Consider the following 21,137-nt stretch of genomic DNA (forward strand, 5'->3'; position numbering starts at 1 on the left):
AGATGCAGGAAAATAATTTGACAAAATCCAATATCCATTTCTGAACAAAACTCTCAGCAAACTAGGAATAGAAGGGGCTCTCTTAATAAAGGGCATCTACCAAAAATCTGTAGTAAACAGCAAGCTTTTCCCTAAGATCAGAAGACGGCAAGATGTCTACTCCTACCCCTATTCAATGGACTGGATGTACAGTGCAATAAGAAAAAGAAATTAAAGGCACCCAGATTGAAGAGGAAGAGGTAAAACTGTCTGTAATCAAAGATGATATGATTGCTATTTAGAAAATTCTATGAAATATATTTTTTAAAACTAGTAGATCTAATAATGAGTATAGCCAGATTTCAGGGCATAAGACCAATATAAAAATTAAATTGCATTTCTATAACCTAACGATGAAGATTTAGAACTTGAAATTTTAAAACATCACTATGGTAGCATGGAAATACAAAATTTGAAGCCTTAGCCTAATTTTTAAAATATATAAGACCCATACACTCAAAGATAAAATACATTGCTGGAGGAAATTAAAGAAGATCTAAGTAAATGGAGAGAAATACTGCGTCATGGAATTTTGCAAAGACTCGAAATCCTTAGGACATTAATTTTTCCCAAACTAATATGTAGATTCAGTGAAATCCCAGTAGGGTTTTTTTGTAGAAATTTATAAATTGATTTGATGAACAGAACCTAGAAAAGCCAAAACAACTAAAAAGAACAGAGTTGGAGGACTTACACTACCCAATTTCAAGACATTTATGAGGTTATAGTAATCCAGACAATGTGGTATTGGTGTAAAGATAGACAAATAAAGTGATGGAATAGAATGGGGTCCAGAAACAGACCCATAGGTATATCATCAATTGCTACTGTTGATTTTCAAAAATAAAAATAAATCAAAGGGAATTCAGTATAAAAATCGTAATCTTTGCAAATGGTTCTTGAACAATTGAAAAATCTGTATTAGTTTTCTGTGACTGCTATAAAAATTTACCACAAACTTTGTAGCTTAAAACCACACAATTTTATTACCTTACAGTTCTAGAAGTCAGATGTCTGAAATGAGTCCCACTGGGCTAAAATCAAGATGTTAGCAGGGATGTTTCATTTCTGGAGGATCTAGGGGAGAATCTACTTCTTTACTTTATCTAGCTTTTAGAGGACACCTGCATTTTTTAGCTTGTGTCGCGCTTCCTCCATCTCCAAACCAATAATGATGGGCCAAGTCCGTCTCACACTGCCATCCCTCTGTGTCCAGAATATATAAAGAACTCTCAGACCTTCATGATAAGAAAACAAACAATCCGACTTTTAAAATTAGGCAAAAGATTTGACTAGACATGCACTTTAGCAGATATACAGACAGCAATAAGCATTTGAGATAATGCTCAATACCATTAGTCATGAGGAAAATGCAAACTAAAAGCTCAATGAGATGCCATTATTTATTGGAATGTCTAAAATTAAAATGCCCAAACATATCAAGGGCTGGTGAGGATCAGGAGAGGATGCAAAAATGGAACTCTCTTACACTTCGAATGTAAAATGGTACAATTACTTCAAAAAACAGTTTGGCAGTTTCTTAACTAGGTAGACATATACTTACCATGTGACACAATCATTCCACTCTTGGTATTTACCCAAGAAAAATAAAAGCATATATCCATGTAAAGATTTGCACACAAATGTTCACAGCAGCCAGGCGCGGTGGTCCACGCCTGTAATCCCAACACTTTGGGAGACAGAAGCGGGTGGATCACAAAGTCAGGAGATCGAGACCAGCCTGGCCAATGTGGTGAAACCCCGTCTCTACTAAAAATACAAAAATTAGCCCGGTGTGGTGACACACACCTGTAGTCCCAGCTACTTGGGAGGCTGAGGCAGGACAATGGCGTGAACCCAGGAGGCAGTGCTTGCAGTAAGCAGAGATCGCACCACTGCACTCCAGTCTGGGTGACAGAGCGAGACTCTGTCTCAAAAAAAAAAAAAAATTCATAGCAGCTTCATTTATGTTAGCCAACACCAGGAAGTGATCCAAAAATCCATCAACAAGCAATCAGATAAACAAATTATGCTATATCTATATAATGGAATACTACGCAGGACTTGGATGAATCTCAGAATAATTATGGAGAGTGAAAGAGGTCAGACAACAAAGAGTATATTCTAGGTGATTCAATTTTTATAAAATTCTAGGAAATGCAGGCCGGGCGCGGTGGCTCAAGCCTGTAATCCCAGCACTTTGGGAGGCCGAGACGGGCGGATCACGAGGTCAGGAGATCCAGACCATCCTGGCTAACATGGTGAAACCACGTCTCTACTAAAAAATACAAAAAACTAGCCGGGCGAGGTGGCGGGTGCCTGTAGTCCCAGCTACTCGGGAGGCTGAGGCAGGAGAATGGCGTAGACCCGGGAGGCGGAGCTTGCAGTGAGCTGAGATCCGGCCACTGCACTCCAGCCTGGGCGACAGAGCGAGACTCCGTCTCAAAAAAAAAAAAAAAAAAAAAAAAAAAAAAAAAAATTCTAGGAAATGCAAAGTAACCCATACTGACAGAAAGCGATCGGTGATTGTCTGGAGATGACCAGAGTCAGGGACTGGGAGCTGAGGGGAAAGAGAAGGGAGTTATAAATGGGAACAGCGTAACTTTTGGAGGTGATGGATATGTTCTTGACTGCAGTGATGGTTTTATGGCTGTATGCTTATGTCAAAACTGATCAAATTGCACACTTTAAATACATGTAATTTGTCAAATGTCAATTATACCACAATAAAACTGTTTTAAAAAGCAAATTTTTAAGTAAATGAGATAAAGCTACACATGCTTACAAGGAAATACCAGTTATTTTGAGGGGACCTTCATAGTCTATAAAATATTTAAATTTTAATAATGCGGATTCTTTACAATGATGTGTGAGAGAGAGAGACAGGGAGAAAATCATCACCTGGAGAAACTTTTTCACATGATGCATAAGAATGCCAGAGTGGAGGAAGGAAGAGCTATGTTCAGGTCTACGTATTTAGAAAAAGCTCCCAAGGCATCTTGACACAGACCCCGTTTCCTCCACCCCTGCTCAGAGATTTAAAGGAAGGAAGGGACAGGACAGGACAAGATGGAAGAAGTGTTTTCGGAAGGTAGATGAGACTAGAAGACTGGAAGAAGGAGTTCGGAGTCCGTAGAATAGTGTAGAAGTACTTCAGTGAAGCTGTGGCTGTGACTGAAATGGAAAGCTGTGGAAGGCAATGAGAAAGGAAACATAATAGCATGTGTTGATGCCTTATATATGGAGAGAAGCAGGTGTGGGCAGGAAAGAGGGAGCGGAGGGGAGCAGGAGTCCAAGAAGCCTCCTAGGCTACACTAGGTAACTGAGAGAGAACGATGGCATAACTAACAGGAAAAATTGGCTTCTGGAGGAGAAATTCTTCCTCTAGAGAGAAGAAAACAATCTGGGGAAAGATGGGGAAAGAGATTAAGATATTACTTAATCGAACCCCTCATTTCAACAATGAGAAGACTGAAAAGTAGAGAATAAAGTGACTTGCCCAAAGTCCCACAGCAGACCCCAGAATTCATGAGTCCTAGGCTGGTTCCCATGCTGTTTCCCTATCGCACACATTTCCTCGCCTATGTTAGGAATCTGAAGTGATGATGGGCATCCAGGTGGTAATGTCCAATCAGCAATTAGTAATGTCCAATTACTATGGTGATGTCCAATTGGCAGAGCAGCTAAGAGAGGGCTTGGCAGCTGGGAATATTGATTAAGGAGTTAGGAGCTGGTTGAAGCACCAAGAATGAATGAGATAAAAGATTTTCTATCCACTTCCATTAACTTTCCTCTTTGGATGAAATTACCTATCTGTATGTCCTGCTTTCTACTCAAATGAAATGTGCCTTAGAACCAGCACCTTTTCCACCTTTTCTGAGTTCTTTATTCTAACTTCACAGACTAGAATCTGAGAGACTTGTGGGGTTCCTCCCCTTCCTCTACTTCCTGCATCCATGCTATCATTAACCCTATGTTTTCCTTTGAAAGACCATCCATCGCTCTCTTTTCCCTCTAATGCCATCCTAGCCCAGCCTTCAGCTCTATGGTCTTGAATTTCTACAACAGCTTGCCAACGGGCCTCCCCAGGCAAAGTGGGGAAGTGAAGCCAATGATAGAAAGAAGCAATAGGCCAGAGAGACAAGTCACAGGAACATGTTGGCCATGTAGACTAGGGGAGAGGGTGTCAGGAAGGAGACAGGGGTCAAACATGTCAGATGCCACAGGGAAGTGAGGGGCAGAGAGGATTAAGACATGGAGAACTTGGGTAAGTGACAGGTTTTAAGTGAGCTTCGGTAGAGAAAGAGGAGCATATAACTAGGTTATAGGAGACAGTGTGTGGTGAGGGAGCAAAGCAGAGGATAGAACCATACCACAGGCAGGACAGGGGCCAGTGTCAGGTGAGGGGATGGAAGCAGCAAAGAGGAATCATCTCTTCATGAAGTGTGGGCAGTGGGCAGTGAAAAAGAAAAGAAGACAGTAGGTAGACAGGATGGTCAAGTTTCCAAATGTTTATTTTTTTCTGTTGTTTTCAAAATGGAGCAGCTGAGCACAGCTAAAAAGCTGAGGAAAAGACACAGCAGTGAGAAAAAGAAAGGAATAGAGAATTCTGAAGCCAGAAGAATATCAGCATCACTCAGATCGTGGAAGGGTGGCTGTCTCCCCTGCTGAAGTGAGCAGCCGGCACCCTGAAGAGTGGTCTGCATAGAGGAAGCTGGTGGAAGATATTTGGGCCTCAAATCTTGATTCCCAGCCCTCAGTCCATACTACACAGGAAATTTCTAACAGAAAGCTGTTTCCTTTGTCACACTATTTTCTGTTTAGAGTGAGGACAGGAAATAATCTGTCCTCTTCTTTTAACAATTCCAAGGGAACGCCAAAACATCCCCTGGTCTTGGCCTTGCTTGATATACAGTTGTGACAGCCCCAAAGTTCTTCCTGACCTCTACTCTTAATCTTTCCTGCTGCAGTGAAAGCCCAATCACTCTCATCCTGTCTTTGGGGGAAGCATGTGGTGACCAAAAACCTGCCTGAATGAGGAAATCTCCAGGAGGTAAAATCATGTCCATTTCCTACAGATCCTCAGGAAGTTGCCCTTACAGACGCCACACTCTTGTTCCCTGTCAGCCTTCACCTACTCGGAAGAGATGGGAGAACTCAGCAAACTAAAGAACACTCAAATACGCCTCAGTCTCCACTGGCATTTTAAAGGAAAGACCCCCTTAGTCCCCTCAGAGATGCAGGTCCCAGGAAGCCAGAGGAATGATGCAGCTGATAAACTAAAGCATAGCTTAAGCTACCCACAAAGAGTTAGGTGTACTTAAGAAGTGGCCAGACATGCAATCCAGTCATCCCAGGAAACTCTCTGTCACAAGTGGCCCCAAGGAGGAGTGAGGTTTCCTTTCTGATGTCATCCCATGAGACTAGGAGGACCTGCCAGGCATCCTGGAGGACATGTCATGCAGCAAGTGACAAGAAAGGACCAAGATGTGGAAAAGAAAGTGAGAAACAGGGAAGTTATGATGAAAAAGGAATAAAGACAAATGTCGAGGAAAGACGGTGATATGAAGACAAAAAGAAGAAACACAGACAAAGCGCATGCTCAAGGGAGAGAATCTCTTTCTGCTGTTCACTTAGAGCAGGGGTAAGTGTAAATAAAGTTTTATCAGAACAAAGCTGTGCCCATTCATTTACTTAGTGTTTATGGCTACTTTTTTGTTACAAGGGCAGAGCTGAGTAGTTGCAACAAAGACCATTTGGCCTGCAAAATAAAAAATATTTACTATCTGGCACTTCACAAAAATGTTTGCTGACTCCTGACTTAGAGTAATAACAACAACCTTATAACTTCCCCTAATACTGATAGGCTCTCTGTGGTTCTTCAACTACTCTTCAGAATAGTTGTTATTTTCAGAAACTATTGCTCTGAAAGAAACCAACACTGGAGCCAAGCAATGGGAAAATTAATCAGAGCTGTAGCTTAGAGAGTGACCAAAGTAAAATTACTCCAAGATACAAAAGAAATTACCAAGCTAAAGAACAAGTCTGACCCTCAAAAAGACTGCTATAAAGACTTGGAACCAACCCAAATACCCATCAATGATAGACTGGATAAAGAAAATGTGGCACATATACACCATGGAACACTATGCAGCCATAAAAAAAAGATAAGTTCCTGTCCTTTGCTGAGACATGGATGAAGCTGGAAACCATCATTCTCAGCAAACTAACACAGGAACAGAAAACCAAACACCACATGTTCTCACTCATAAGTGGGAGTTGAACAATGAGAACACATGGACACAGGGAGGGGAACATCACACACCAGGGCCTGTCAGGGGGTTGGGGGTCTAGGGGAAGGATAGCATTAGATGACAGATTGATGGTTGCTACAAGCCACCATGGCACGTATATAACTATGTAAAAAACCTGCACGTTCTGCACATGTATCCCAGAACTTAAAAGTATAATTTAAAAAAAAAAAGAAAGAAAACTACTATATTGACAATAAAATAAAGTCTCAATGTCTATCCAGAAAAAAAAAATACTGCTATAGATGGAAAATATATGTAGGGGAGGAGGGAGTATGTGTGTGTATAAAATATGATTTTAGATTGATAAATACTAATCAGAAATATATATAAAAATATATATGTATATTTCTGATTAGTATTATGTTTCTATATATATTTTTTCTCCTGATTATTAGTTAACAAAACTAAAATCACAGTTGTTTCATGCTGAAAGGTTGATATTGTACAGTACCCAAGGGAAATAAAAGAGTCAATCAGTATAATATATAAATAATAATGTGAAATTGAAATATAGATAACAGGTAAATTTGAGGGAAAGAAAAAGTGATTCTGTCGTCTGATACTGACATGAAGGTATAGGTTTGAAAGTGGCATTTTTAATACAACTATCCAAAGTTCTTTCCCCCCCCTGCCCCAGCCCCTGTAGAAACAGGGTCTCCCTATGTTGCCTAGGCTGATCTCAAACTCCTGGGCTCAAGCGATCCTCCTGCCTCAACCTCCCAAAGTGCTGGGATACAGCATGAGCCACCACACCCAGCCTATCCAAGGTTCTTGATAACATGAGACTGAGGAGGGAAGCAAATGGGAGTAAAGGATGAACACCATCCCATGAAACATGAAACAGGCTGATCTAGAGATTTTGCAGAGAAATTAAAGAGACAGGTTAAAGCCACATATCTCTAGAATTTGGCACATATTTTCCCACTATTTTCTTCAGATGACTTCTACCCACACCTGTAAAGCCATCCCATCCCATCCCATCTTGTTCTGCCCTCTCCTCAACACATACACACACGCACACGTGCACACACACACACACACACACCTCTCCATTCCAGGCACAAGATTCTACTCTTCATTCTCTCATTTATCCAGCAATCCCTGCCCTGTCCTCATCTCTAGGCTTCTCCTCAAAGGCACAGACCCTGTTGGGTACCTACCCCAAATCCATTCTGCCCTGCCTTGCTACTAACAGAACTATGATAATATTCAGGAGGGCAATATGTCCAGCTACGATGCTCACCTGCCCAGACTCCTTTGCAGGTAGGGGTGGCCATGTAACCTGTTTCTTATCATGAGATATGACTGAAAAAAACGTCTGCTAGGGATTTGGGGAAAACTTTTGCCCTCCTCATACAGGCTCCACCTTCTCCCCACCCTTCCTTCCTTTCTTTCCTTCTTCAATTTCTTTCCTACCCTTTTTTCTTTCTCCTTTTACCTGCCTCGTGCACAACATGAGGCTTGAGGTGGAGTAACCATCTTGGGAACACAGATCAACAAAGCCAAAGGCTAAGGATGGTGGAGCAGAAAGAGAAAAGAAGCCTGGGGCATTGATGGCTCCTTGAAGTTCTGCATTAGCCTTGGGCTTCTTGTATGTAGGTCTCTGTTTACCTAAGTCCCTGTAGTCAGGTTCATGTAGTGAGTGGCCTAATGCAACTAATTCCCACACCCTTACTCTCCCTTCTACCTGGAAAGAAATTCTCCCCACCTGATAGCCAATTTTTGAAGTCCTGTACTTCCTTCAAAGCCCACCTTAAATCCTATCTCCTTCAAGTGGACGTTCCACAATGTCTCAAAACCCATCTCTCTCTCTCCCGTAGTCATATAGGGCACAATTAAAATCATTAAAATAGTATACCCATCTGCTTCATATCATAAGTATTCATGTCTGGTTATTCATACATCCTCTCCCTAGACTGAGAGCTGCCAAGTGCACGGATCCTTTCTCACTCATTTTGAATGCCCTGCAGCCCCCAGCACAGTGCCCAGAGCACTCACTCAGTAAAGGATTGTTGAATTTCTTTGATTGCACAAATGCTCCTTCCTTCCCAAGTGTATGCTATGGATCATATTAAAACACCCGACTTCTATGTAGATGGGATGGGAAAGTTAACAATTAGGAAAATAAACTTTAGAAATCCTAGTCATGTTTGACCATGTTTTGGCAGTTCAAAACTGTGTGGCCCTGTTGCTGACTAATTGCCCAGATACTACTAAGGTCAAAAGAAGGGACAGAAATCAGAAGGTATAGAAAGCCCAAAACTGGTCTATATATCATCAAACTAGAATGCTGGTTTCACCAAACTCAACGTGAAACCGTATCTATTAGAGGCTGATTTGTATCCAAAGTAGTTAATATAACTTATTGCATTGTAATTCCAGTTACACTTCTACACTTATTTAATGCATTTCTTTGGGTTGACAAAAATTTATTGGCCATCTATTATGTGCCAAGTCCAGGTGACCAGCCATCTCTGGTTATCTGTGACTAAGCAGTTTCCTGAGACACAGGAATTTTCAGTGCTGAAGCTGGGAGAGCTCCAGGCAAACCAGGATGGTTGGACACCAAAGAAGCACCGAGCTTGATGCTTGATACAAAGCAGTAAAAAAGGTAGATGTTGTCCCTGCCCATGTGGAGCTCTACAATATAGTTGGTTCTTATTTGGCATTCTTAGCAATTACAAGTCAGTTTGCATCCTGTAACTGTATTTTCAAATCACATATGTTAGAGTTTATTAAACAGCAATCAAGGCCATCCAACACTTCCAGGTGCTAACACCATAAATCTCCACAGTAGAGTTGGCTGTGTGTGTGGAGGGAAGAAGAAGGACTTTGGAACAGGAGGATAAGCCAAAGTTCAGTTCATTAATGTGGTCATTGTTCTACCAGCTGTGAATTCCAACCAACTTTAATCACAGCCTGAGCCAGTTGTCTTTTTGTTTTTGGATCAGCAAGCATGCTCCACCTTCAGGTTCTCAGTCCTCTTTGTGATACTAATTTTGACCTGATGGTGGGACTGTGCCTTCTCTGGAAAGGACCAGGAAATGTCAACTTTTCCTGGGGGAATGTGGAGGTAATCTGATGGCGGCATCTGCTGATATGGCCACCACAGTGGACTGGAGCTGACTTTTTCTTCATCATTCTTCCATATTCATTCTCCCTATAGCTGGGCGCTGGGCCCTCCCATTTTTGGCATATGGATGACATATTTCCCCTTTTAGAATGCCAGTCCTCCCAGATAGATAATACACACTTCTGAGCTTAATAATCTGAAGATCCTATCCTTCCATAGGAGCCACCTATTCAACAAAGACTGAAAGTCCTGGTTCCTCATTCCAAGAATAAGTGGAGTACCTCTCACTCAATGGCAGATGTTTCTCTCTAATCTCCAGCCTTCACCCTGCTAGGCTTTCATAACAACCACTATCGCTTTTCTACTATTGGCTGGGCATTTTTACATCCATTATTTTATTTAAACTGGACAACAACTCAAAGTAGATATTGTTATCCCCACTTCCAGATGAAGAAACTGAGGGGCAAAGAAGTTAGGGAACTTTCAGCTACTCAGAAGGCTGAGGCGGGAGAATGGCGTGAATCCGGGAGGCGGAGCTTGCCGTGAGCAGAGATCGCGCCATTGCACTCCAGCCTGGGCGATGGAGCAAAACTCCGTCTCAAGAATAAGAAGAATAAGAGAATAATAAGAGAAGAAGAAGAGGAAGAAGAAGAAGAAGAAGAGGAAGAAGAAGAAGAAGAAGAAGAAGAAGGAAGGAGGGAACTTTCCCTGGGTCAGGAATTATAAATGGACAGAAGAAAGGAAACTCACTCGAGGAGAAGAAGAGAGTTGATTTGATGACCTGGAGAAGAAGGAAAGAAGGAGATCTTGTATGCTTGAAAAGAGGGGTATAAGGGATGCTTGGGAAAAGGGGAAGAAGGGTGAAGGGGAAGATTTCAAGAAGAAGAAGAAGAAATAAGAAGAAGAAGAAGAAGAAGAAATTTTGAAGAGAAGAAGAAGAAGAAGAAGATGTGCCAGAAGAAGAAGAAGAAGAAGAAGAAGAGAAGAAGAAGAAGAAGAAGAAGAAGAAGAAGAAAAACCCTAGTTTAAGGCCTTTCCCTGGGTCACACATTATAAATGGACAGTTCAAACTGAAACTGAGTTCGATCACTTTTTCAATGAGAAATTGATTTTAAAATGACCTGGTAGGGAACAGATCTTTATGCCTGAAAAAGCCTGTATATCTTGCATGCTTGAAAATAAAATGTGAGGAAGATTTTCAAGGGAGAAGCAATTTTGTGTCTTTTTTTCTAAATTTTCGCTTAGTCGCCCAGGCTGGAGTGCAGTGGCCGGATCTGCAAATCAGGGAGAAAGCTCCGACAAAAACCCTAGTTTACGCCTTCTCCTGCACTCAGCCTCAAATAGTTAGTTCCTACCACTATCTGTGAGTTTTTGCTTTTTAGCAATAAGAAACGGGGTTAATTTTAAAATGGTCTTCTCCTGACCTCGTTTTTAAAGGACAGATTTTCAACAAATAAAACTAAAATGCTTAGTTTCATTTCCATGGAATTTTTATGGCAAAGATGCTTTCAGTGATCTGGAGCCACTCTTTAAAAAGATACAGACCAATGAAGTTGGAGAGTCTTATCTTTTATGGTGAGGCAGCCTCAACATTGAGACACAGCACTGAAGGTCCCAGAGCCTGACCCCATCGCTACATTAGCACAGTGGTCAGGATAGTCTAGGGATCCAGAATGAGCATTTACAAATGAGGAAAATGACACCTACAGCAATATGTCAACAATGTCTTGCAAACTGCCTGGTTTATAATAGGTGCTCTATAATTTTACTGAATAGGGGAATAAAGGAACAAATAAACGAAACAAGTGATTTTCCAGAAGGTCACACAAACAGGGACAAAAATCCAATGTTCTAAACCTTCACGCCATCTCTTAATCTAGTTGTGTCATCCTCTGGGTGAGCCTAGCCCACTTTAAAATGGATATTCAGATGTCGGAATGAATAGAGCAGTGTGCCTGACTTAAGTAATATCAAAATTTTAATTAGAGATGTGGAAAAGATGGAGTCGATAAAGCTCCCCTGTTATCCAGAGACCATGACCATTCCGGGTGGTTGGTTTCGTTTCTAATGCACATCTGCTCCACCTCACCAATTGCTTTGCGCAATATGCAGTTCACATTACAAAGTCAACAATTCTTTATCATTTGTGTGGTCAGTCACCCTTTCATTGTCCCTCCCTTGTAATTGTTTAATCTGGCCTCCCCTGCCACATTTCTTGGCTGCCTACTCTCCCTGCTCCTGTCAGTCAGGTTGTACTCAGGGAATGCAAATGCACAGAAAAAGTCCAGAGTCAATGAGAACTAATTAGGTGTTTTATCTGCTGCTTTGGATTATCCATGCCTCTATGGATACACAGCATAGGCTGATTGAACAACCACCCCTGGATTGGGGAGCGTTCTAAGATTCATACACAGCTTCCTATTGTCTGTGCTAATAGAGGTAAAGGGTGGTGTGAATGTACAACAGAGACATTTAAAAACCAAGGTATAGTTCACACACATTTTAATTATACATTTTAGTGAGTGTTTACAACTTTATATAACTGTCCATCCATCACCACAATCAAGGCATAGCATACTTTAACATCACAAAAAGTTTTCTTGTGCTGTCTTAGCCAATCTGCCCTTACCTTGGCCCCAAGCAACCATCAGTCTGCTTTCTGTCACTACAGATTAGATTTGTCTTTTCTAGTGTATCACATAAATGGAAACATAGAGTATGTATTCACAAGTTATTTTTACTTGACTTTTTAATGGTTTCTCTAATTTCCTTCCCAGCAATATCTGGTTCAGGCTGATATTAAAATGTGTTCATGTTCCCTACATCCACACTGACTTGACAGGGTGGGCAGAGCTGGAACGGGGAAGAAACGTGAGAGGCAAGATGTGGAGGCTCATGAGCATAATTATTGGCAATGAGAAGAATGTTGGCTCTCCCCAGTTTTTGTAGAATATGACAAAACGTGTGCCCATGTTGTGCCCTGAACCTATTTTCAAGGTTATTCAATACAGAGTCTCCTAAATTTAACTGCCTAGGAATTGTGTGTGTTTTGCCTTGAATGGACGTTTGGAAACTCCAGACTTTAGCCAGCCCCTCTCAGCCACGGAGTCATTGCTCCCTCTGGTGTAAACACAGAGATTTGTCACCCTGTGTCAGGCATTCCCACCCACCGCAGCCCTCCCTGGACCACAAGGAGCCCAAGGCAGGCAAGAAGCTGCAGGCTCCGCTGGCTGTCGTTCGGTTCCTGGGTCAGAGGCTGAGTCCGTGAACACAGAGGAACACTGAGATCAACTGCTTGAGAGAGGACAGGAATAGAGAGAAGGGAAACCCCAGCTAGACATGCAAGATAGAGAGGTGAGGGGGCAGAGGCACAGCCGGAAAAACAAAGCAAGAAGTGATAGAGGGATGAGTTTTTTCCTCCATTTATGAAACATCTAAAAATTTACTCCTCTGCCCGAAATAGATTCAGTTCCAGGATATGAGAATCCTTGAAAAGTGAATTTTAACATGGAAATGCCGATAAATCTTTTAAACAACTTACACACCTCCAGGTGCTGCTGGACCTGCTTAATCTCTTTAAACCACCAGTAACTCCAACCATGGTGTTTAAAGTCTCATAAATCTGCACTAGCTTAAAATAGGGAAATACAAAACACGTTCAGAAGCTTAGGGGTAAGGACAGGAGACAGGCATCCCAATGCCGTTTAAAACCACAGCACAGGCTTTTCATCAAAATTTTCCAAGAAAAGCTAAAATGAAAAACATTCAGGTTTCTGGGTTGTGTTTCATAAGTTCTCAATTTGTTCTTTTTCCTTTTTTTCAGGGGAGTGGGCTGGTGTTCAAAGGAGCATTGACTAGCTAGTCAGTTTGAAAGAAAAAAATTGCAAAGACGCGTCTCACTTAGTCCTTTTACACAAAATAAAACCAAAAAGAAAAAATAAAACAAACTACTACCAGAGTCATTAGAAAACAGCAATGTTTCTGGTAAAGCACCAACAAAAATGATGTCTGGTTTTTGTTAAATCCCAGTTACTTTGGGAGCCAAAAATAAAAGTTATGGATACAGGAGATCAATAGACCTTTTCTTTTTCATCCTACCACATGGCTACCACAGCTGAGGAACACCCCACCTCTCCTCAAAAATAGCCGGGCAAAGGCTGTCGACTGTTTCTGTCCCACTTCGGGAGGCTCAACCTCAGGAGAACAGTGATTCTCACCAGCTGTTTGAGAAGGTATTGGAGAAGCCACACTGAGCCTAGAAAATCCAGGGGCTACATGAGAGATCCACAGGGGAAGACTTTTCTGTCTCAAAAAAAAAAAAGCTTTGGGAAAACATCAATGTTCCTCACAGCACTGCAAAGAAAACTATTATTATCTCTGTTTTTGATGAAATTTTAAGTTGCAGACTTTAAGTAATTTATGCCAAAAAATGGCTGGAAGTTGCAGCAAAAACTCCAACCCCGAGTCTGCTTTAGAAGACCTGATCTTATCCAGGATGCCATCCTACCTTCTGAGCTGAGGACAACAAGCCCAGACTCCTCAGCTGCAAAGGCTTCAGACTTTTTCTGGTTCCACAACATTTCTCATTACAAACAAGAATTGAAATTTCTCACTTCCTCTTTTGGCCTGAAGTGTTTTTAAAGCCCACTATCCTAGAAAATCTACTGTGTTACTGAGAGAGATTCAGCAGGTAGAGAAAATAAGGCTTTTCCAGTTGTGAGCTTTGGGTCAATTATTGGCTAATTTTACCCTCACAGTGATCCACAACATCGGAACTTCAGTTCCCTTACCTACTTTTAAGATAGGAATCTAAGGTGCAGACCTGTCTTTGGGGTTGTTTACCCCAAGTAACATGGGGAAGGCAATGATGGAGCAAAAATGCAAAGCCCCGGTCAATAGCTTTAGAAGACCTGTGATGATCCAGGTGCCATGAAGTACCTTATAAAGAGGAAAAGCCTCCCTAAGGTCTGTCTTCACAGAGCAGATGTTACGTGGAAGAATCTCACATTCAGCACACTCTACAGAATTTGGCATAAGCCCCACTGCTTCCTCTTTTGTGAGGAGGTCCAGTGACCTTTAAAACCCCAAAGTCTTAGAAAAATCTACTCTCCCTTAACTGAGCTCTTTACTGAAATGTTCAGTCCATGTAATGATGCTAACTTATACTGGAGAATCGTCCCCAGTCTGGGGTCACTTGCTAGAAGTTCCACTTGACCTGAAACAGGGATTTACCACCAAGTGGTTTATCCTGGGAAAACAGGGAAACTTCCGTTTCAAGTACCTGACTAAATCAGGAATCTATATGACAGCCAATAAAAAGTGAATTATTAAGCCAACTACAGAGGACAACTATAGCTTAATCCTGCAGAGAAACTCTGGGAAACAGTCTAAGACACACACCTTAGAATTATTCCACCCAAGGGATGAGATTGTTGGGATATTTGTACCTCATCTCCCACCATTCATTGGTTGAGGGATGCTCCTGGGGGACAGGACAGTTAATTTTCCAGTGTTTCTGAACTGCCATGTGTCTTAAGGCCTCGTGACCCTCCAGGGTTCCAGGTAAAGTCCTCAAGCACCACGATGCAAATCCTGGCAGATGGAAGATGTCTGGAAGACACTGAAATGGTAAGGCAGCCTGAGGGATATGCATTCAGTGTTTGCCACACTAGCTCCATATTTCCAGATGGGAAAATCCAAATTGGAAGGAAGTTAAACGTACCACTACTCACTGAGCAACTGTCCCAGGTATTTTTGAGGTGCAGGGTTGTGTTGCACATGAGCTTGAGTTCACAGTCCCAGGCTAAGAAGATAACTGAGCTGAGGACACACACAACCACCCTCTCCCCATTCCCCTGCTGCTGTGGCTATCAGACTTTCTCCTGGCTCCACATCAGTAATATTTCTCACTACAAAGAATGATTCTCAACAGCTGTTTGAGAAAGTATTGGAGAAGCCATATTCCCTTAGAGACTCCAGGGGATACATGAGAATCTAAGGGCAGGGACAAAGTCTATATTTAAAATATACATTTACAACTGCCTCACCCCCTCACCATGCCAAGTCCCTTGACACTAGGTTATTGTGAGGAGTGGTAATAGGAAGTTAGGATAAACTAATTCTTGATCAGATGCAGTAAGTCAATATCCTCTGAAACAAACAACTATTCAGCTAAAGGTATTGCCTCTTTTCTAAACCTTTACAAAAAGATACAGTGAGGCATCAAAGGAAGTAGTTTTAACTGTGTGTCAAGGATGATTATTTCAGGAAGTTGCAAAAGACCAGAGTTTAGGAGAAGCTTCAAGCAAAGTTGTAAGTGGCTCAGTTTCTGCCGGTTCAGCATGAGACTCTCATCCAACGTCCAGTTAAGTTGGAAGTCAGAGGTTTGCAGTTTTGCTTCAAGGGATTACTACTGTCTGTTCCCTTATCCCCAAATCTCACCTGTACCCTGGCCCTTCCCTGAGCTCATCTGTATTACAAAATGTTTACAGAGTGGTTAAATTGGGAGTGATGATGCCAATAATTTATGCCAAAGTAATCTCAGTTACTTTGTCTCCATAATACTCCAAATTACAGGACCTGAATTATGCCTACGATCTGAACCTCTGTTTTGTCAGGTTATGAAAAACCTGACAAATTCTGTTAATTCTGTTTTCAGCTCCTCTAAAAACAATGGCTTCCACATCATTTATGGCAGTGTTAGAAATACTTACAGGGGTAGGAGCGTGGCCTTCTCATATTTACTATCTAAGGGCTTCAATCCATCTACCCTTTGCCTCTGGAAAAGAAGAAACTTAAGTCATCTTCCCTTCTCCCCATGCCCCTCACTCTGTACCTCAACTTGATGGAGAGATTTCTCACACTGAGTGGGTGTCACTCAGTAAAAGGTGGTGTCCTTTCTCTGCCACTCTCCTTTCTTCCTCCTCCCTCTGCATTGTTGAAGATGCTGTCTGATTCTCAGTTCTCTTCTCTCACGCTTGCTGTGGTACTTTTATCACTTTTGGGATCTGTCACATGAAGAAAGTCTCCTAACTTGGGCTTATGCTTAGGGGGAAAGAGAGGCACAGGTAAGCCTCTGGCCTAGGCCACATGCTCTAGACCACTCAACAAAGAGAGGCACTTATCTTTCAGACACAAGCTCAAAGAAGAGCTCCTTTCCTATGTCATTGCTCCTTGTGCATGTATGGATCATCCTTAGGAACTTTATGGGGAAGACAGAGAAGACTATGTCCCCTGCTTGGGGACATGATTTGACCATTTCCTGAAGTCTCCTGGCCTCCTCCTTTCCTGCCCCCATGTTTTCTATAAACATTTTCAAGGAGACAGAAAACATTATAAGAATGAAACAATTAATGCCTGTTTACCCCCTTCCTAATTCACCAGCTGTTCATCTTTTGCCACATTTGCTTATCTGTATGTGTGGTGTGTGTGCAATGTTTTCGTTTTTCTGCTTTTAATTATTCCAAACCATTTGAAAGTAAGTCATAGATATCAGAGCACTTTATCCCCAAATAGTTCAGAAGATATCTCCTAAGAATAAGGACATTATACTGTTTTTATATAATTTATATAACCAAAATACTATTACTACCCCTAAGAAAAGTAATAATAATTCCAGAATATCAAATATCCCCAATTGTTTCAAGAATGCCTTTTACAGCTGTTTTCATTGTGCTAAAATACACACAACATAAAATGTACCATTTTAACCATTTCTAAATGTACATTTCAGTGGCATTAAGTACAATCACATTGTTGTGTAATCATCGCCACCATCCACCTCCAGAATTTTTTATCTATCTCACTGAAACTGCATCCAGTAGAATACTAACTCCTTAGTCCCTGGGAACCACCATTCTACTTTCTGTCCCTATAAATTTGACAACTATTGTACTTATCACATCGTATTTGTGCTTTTGTGACTGACTTATTTCACTTAGCACAATGACTTCTAGGTTTATCCATGTTGTAGCATGTGTTAGAATTTCCTCCCTTTTTAAAGCTGAATGATATCCCATTATGTGTATATAACACATTTTGTTTATCCATTCATACATTGATGAACCTGTGGTTGCTTCTACTTTTTGGCTATTGTAAATAATGCTGCTATGACCAGGGGGGTACAAATATCTGTTTGAGTCCTTGAGTCCACTTCTTTTGTATGTATATGCAGAAGTGGGATTGCTGGATCATATAGTAATTCTGTGGTTAATTTTTTGAGGAATAGCCATCCCATTTTTCACAGCAGCTCTACCATTTTACACACCCACCAGCAATGCACAAGGCTTCTAATTTCTCCACATCCTTACCAATACTTGTTATTTCTTGGTGCCCTTATTTTGTTTTAGTTTATTTTATTTGTCTTATTTTATTTTATGGATGGGGTCTTTCTGTGTTGCCTATGTTGGAGTGCAGTGGCTATTCACAGGCATGATCTTAGCACACTGCTCTAACGCATAATTTAGCGCACTGCAGTCTCTAACTCCTGGTCTCAAGAAACTCTCCCACCTCAGCCTTTTGAGTAGCTGGGAATACAGCATCATTGCGCCTGGCACTTTCTTTTTTTTTTTTAAATCATAGCCAACTTAATGTGTTTGATCTCATTGTGGTTTTAATTTGCATTTCCCTAATTAGTAGTCTTTTCATGTGCTTATTGGCCAGTTGTACATCTTCTTTGGAGAAATGTCTATTCAAATCCTTTCCCCATTTTTTAATCTGTTAATTATTTTGTAGTTGTTGAGTTGTAAGGATTCTTTACATATTATGAATATCAATTTGCAAATATTTTCTCCCCTTCAGTGGTTTGTCTTTTCTGTGTTGATTGTGTTCTTTGATGCACAGAAGTATTTAATCTTGATATAGTACAATTTATCTATTTTTTCTTTTTTGTGCTTTTGGTGGCAACCAGAAAATTTTAAATTACATGTAGCTGACATTATATTGCTATTGGACACTTCTGGCCTAGAAGCTTGATTAGATTTAGGTTAATCCATTTTGGCACGAATACTTCATAGTCTGGACACAGTGGCTCACGCCTATAAACCCAGCACTTTCAGGCAGAATTCCCACAGGAGTTCGAGACCAGCCTGTGCAACATCATGAAACCACATCTCTATGAAAAATATATATATATAAAATTAACCAGGTGTGGTGGCACACATCTGTAGTCCCAGCTACTAGGGAGGCTGAGGTGGGAGGATCACTTGAGACTGGGAGGTGAAAGCTGCAGTGAGCTATGATTGCACCACTGCACTCTAAACTAGGTGATAGGGCATAACCCTATCTCAAAAAAAAAAAAAAAAAAAAAAAGAATACTTCATAGTTGATGTTGTGTACTTCATAATATATCACAGCAAGAGGTATATAATATCTAGTTGTCCTACTGTCACTGATGCTAAATTTAATCATGTGGTTAACTGCCAGATATCTGGATTATTATAAATTACATTTTCTCTTTTGCAATTTCTAAATAATTTGTGAGATGATACTTTGGCACCAGAATACCTTTTCAGATATTATCAAACCTTGACACTGGTTAGCCCTCTTAGAGAAACGTACAGAACAAAATTAAGGAAAGAAGCAGTAAGTCAGATCCTAAATGCATGACCCTCCAGGGAGGCAGTTCAGATAACCCCCTGCCTTTGTACTCTGGCTTTTTGGTAACTGCAACAGGCTGCAACAGCCAAGCCTCATTTTCTGTCTTGCTACTGGCAATAACCCAGGTTTGTGCTATAGCCCCTGCTTCTGCATTTCTGAGAGATCCCAAAGGGAGTCTCTCATGCACTGAAGAACCCGTCTCTTTTTCACCTCTTTTTCTTTCTGTGACTACATCAATATCTATGCTAATTAATATTAATATCTGTGCTACATTAATATCTGTGCTGTTGGAGCAACCAGAGGGGCAAACTGCCATGGTGCCAAAGTGGCCCTAGACTTCCCATAGTGTTTTCTGGCTAAAACCGTGCCGAGTCTACATGAAGTGGGGAAAAGTGTCTTCTTCCCCCCTTAGGACACTTTCCCTCCCACTGCCAGTGCAGCACCTTTGTGCTCTTCTGTCTCACAACATCGGTTACAAAATCACATCCTTCAATTTCTGCTTCACTTGCTAGAATTTGGCTCGTCATAAATATCCAGGACAGACACCTTGTTCCCTTCTGATCCCCCTGTTCTCCTTAGGTATTTCAGCAAGAATATCGTCCCTCTTCTTTTAGCCAAATCAGTTCCTAGCACCCCACCCAATTTTCTTCAGAGGGATATAAATCCAATTTAGGCTCCCAAAACGATAACTAGTCTTATTCTCTATTACAGTACCTAAGTAGGAAAGAATACTCACCTACTGGAATTTTCTTCAGCATGTTTATGTGATTGCAAGCCCAAATGGCTGATGATGGAATCAAAGGACTCCAGTTAGGTCCTAAGGTTTGTTCCCATTACAAGCAAAAAGAGATACTAGTAACCCTTCCAGAATAGCTCCATGGACCCAAGGATCCAAGAGACTAAATGAGGAAGTTAAGAATAAGCACCAGTGATGTAAAAATCTAAAACTATTTCTAGAAGAAAACATAGAAGAAAAGCTTTGCAATTTTGAGGTAGGCAAAGATTTCTTACTATGCAAAAAGCATGGACAATGAATCAAAAAGTTGATAAATTGGACTTCATTAAAATTTTAAAATGTTGTTCTTTGCAAGACACTACTTTAAAAGATGAAAAGTTAGCCAGGCACAGTGGCTCATGCTTGTAACGTCAGCACTTTGGGAGGCCAAGGCAGGAGGATTGCTTGATCCCAGGAGTTTGAGAGCAACCTCGGCAGTATGGCAAGATCTTGTCTCTACAGAAAAAAACAAAACAACAACAACAACAAAAAAACCCTGGAGTGGTGGTGCACACCTGCATTCCCAGCTACTTGGGAGGCTGAGGTGGAAGGCTAGGAGAAAACATTTGTAATACACATATCTGACAAAGGATTTCTATCCAGATAGAAAGAATTCTTACAGTTCAATAACAAGCCAATGCAATTTTTAAATAGGCAAAATATTTGAAGAGACACTTCACCAAAGAAGATATATGAATGGCAAATAAGCACATTACAAATATTCAACATGATTAGTTGGTATTGAGCATTAGTCATCATGCAAATAAATCACAATGAAATACCAATGCATAGTCACTAAAATGGCAAGAAATTTAAAAGACTGACCCTACCAACCCTTGACAAGAATATGGAAACAAGTGGAATTCTCCTATAATGCTGTTGAGAATGTAAAGTGATACAGCCACTTTGAAAAAGGGTATGGCAATTTCTTTCTTTTTTTTTTTTTTTTTTTTTTTTTTTTTTTTTTTTTTTTTTTGAGACTGAGTTTTGCTCTTGTCACCCAGGCTGGAGTGCAGTGGTGCGATCTCGGCTCACTGCAACCTCTGCCTCCTGGGTTCAAGCAATTCTTCTTCCTCAGCCTCCCAAGTAGCTGAGATTACAGGTGCGTGCCACCACACCGAGCTAATTTTTGTATTTTTAGTAGAGACAGGGTTTCGTCATGTTGGCCAAGGTGGTCTTGAACTCCTGACCTCAGGTGATCCACCTGTCTCAGCCTCCCAAAGTGCTGGGATTATAGGCATGAGCTACCACACCCGGCCAGTAGTTTCTTAAAATGTTGAATATAACATCTGTCATATGACCCAGCCATTGAACTCCTAAGTATTTATCCAAGAAAATT

Source organism: Macaca thibetana, chromosome 2 (genome assembly GCF_024542745.1).
Source record: "Macaca thibetana thibetana isolate TM-01 chromosome 2, ASM2454274v1, whole genome shotgun sequence".
Lineage (NCBI taxonomy): Eukaryota > Metazoa > Chordata > Mammalia > Primates > Cercopithecidae > Macaca > Macaca thibetana.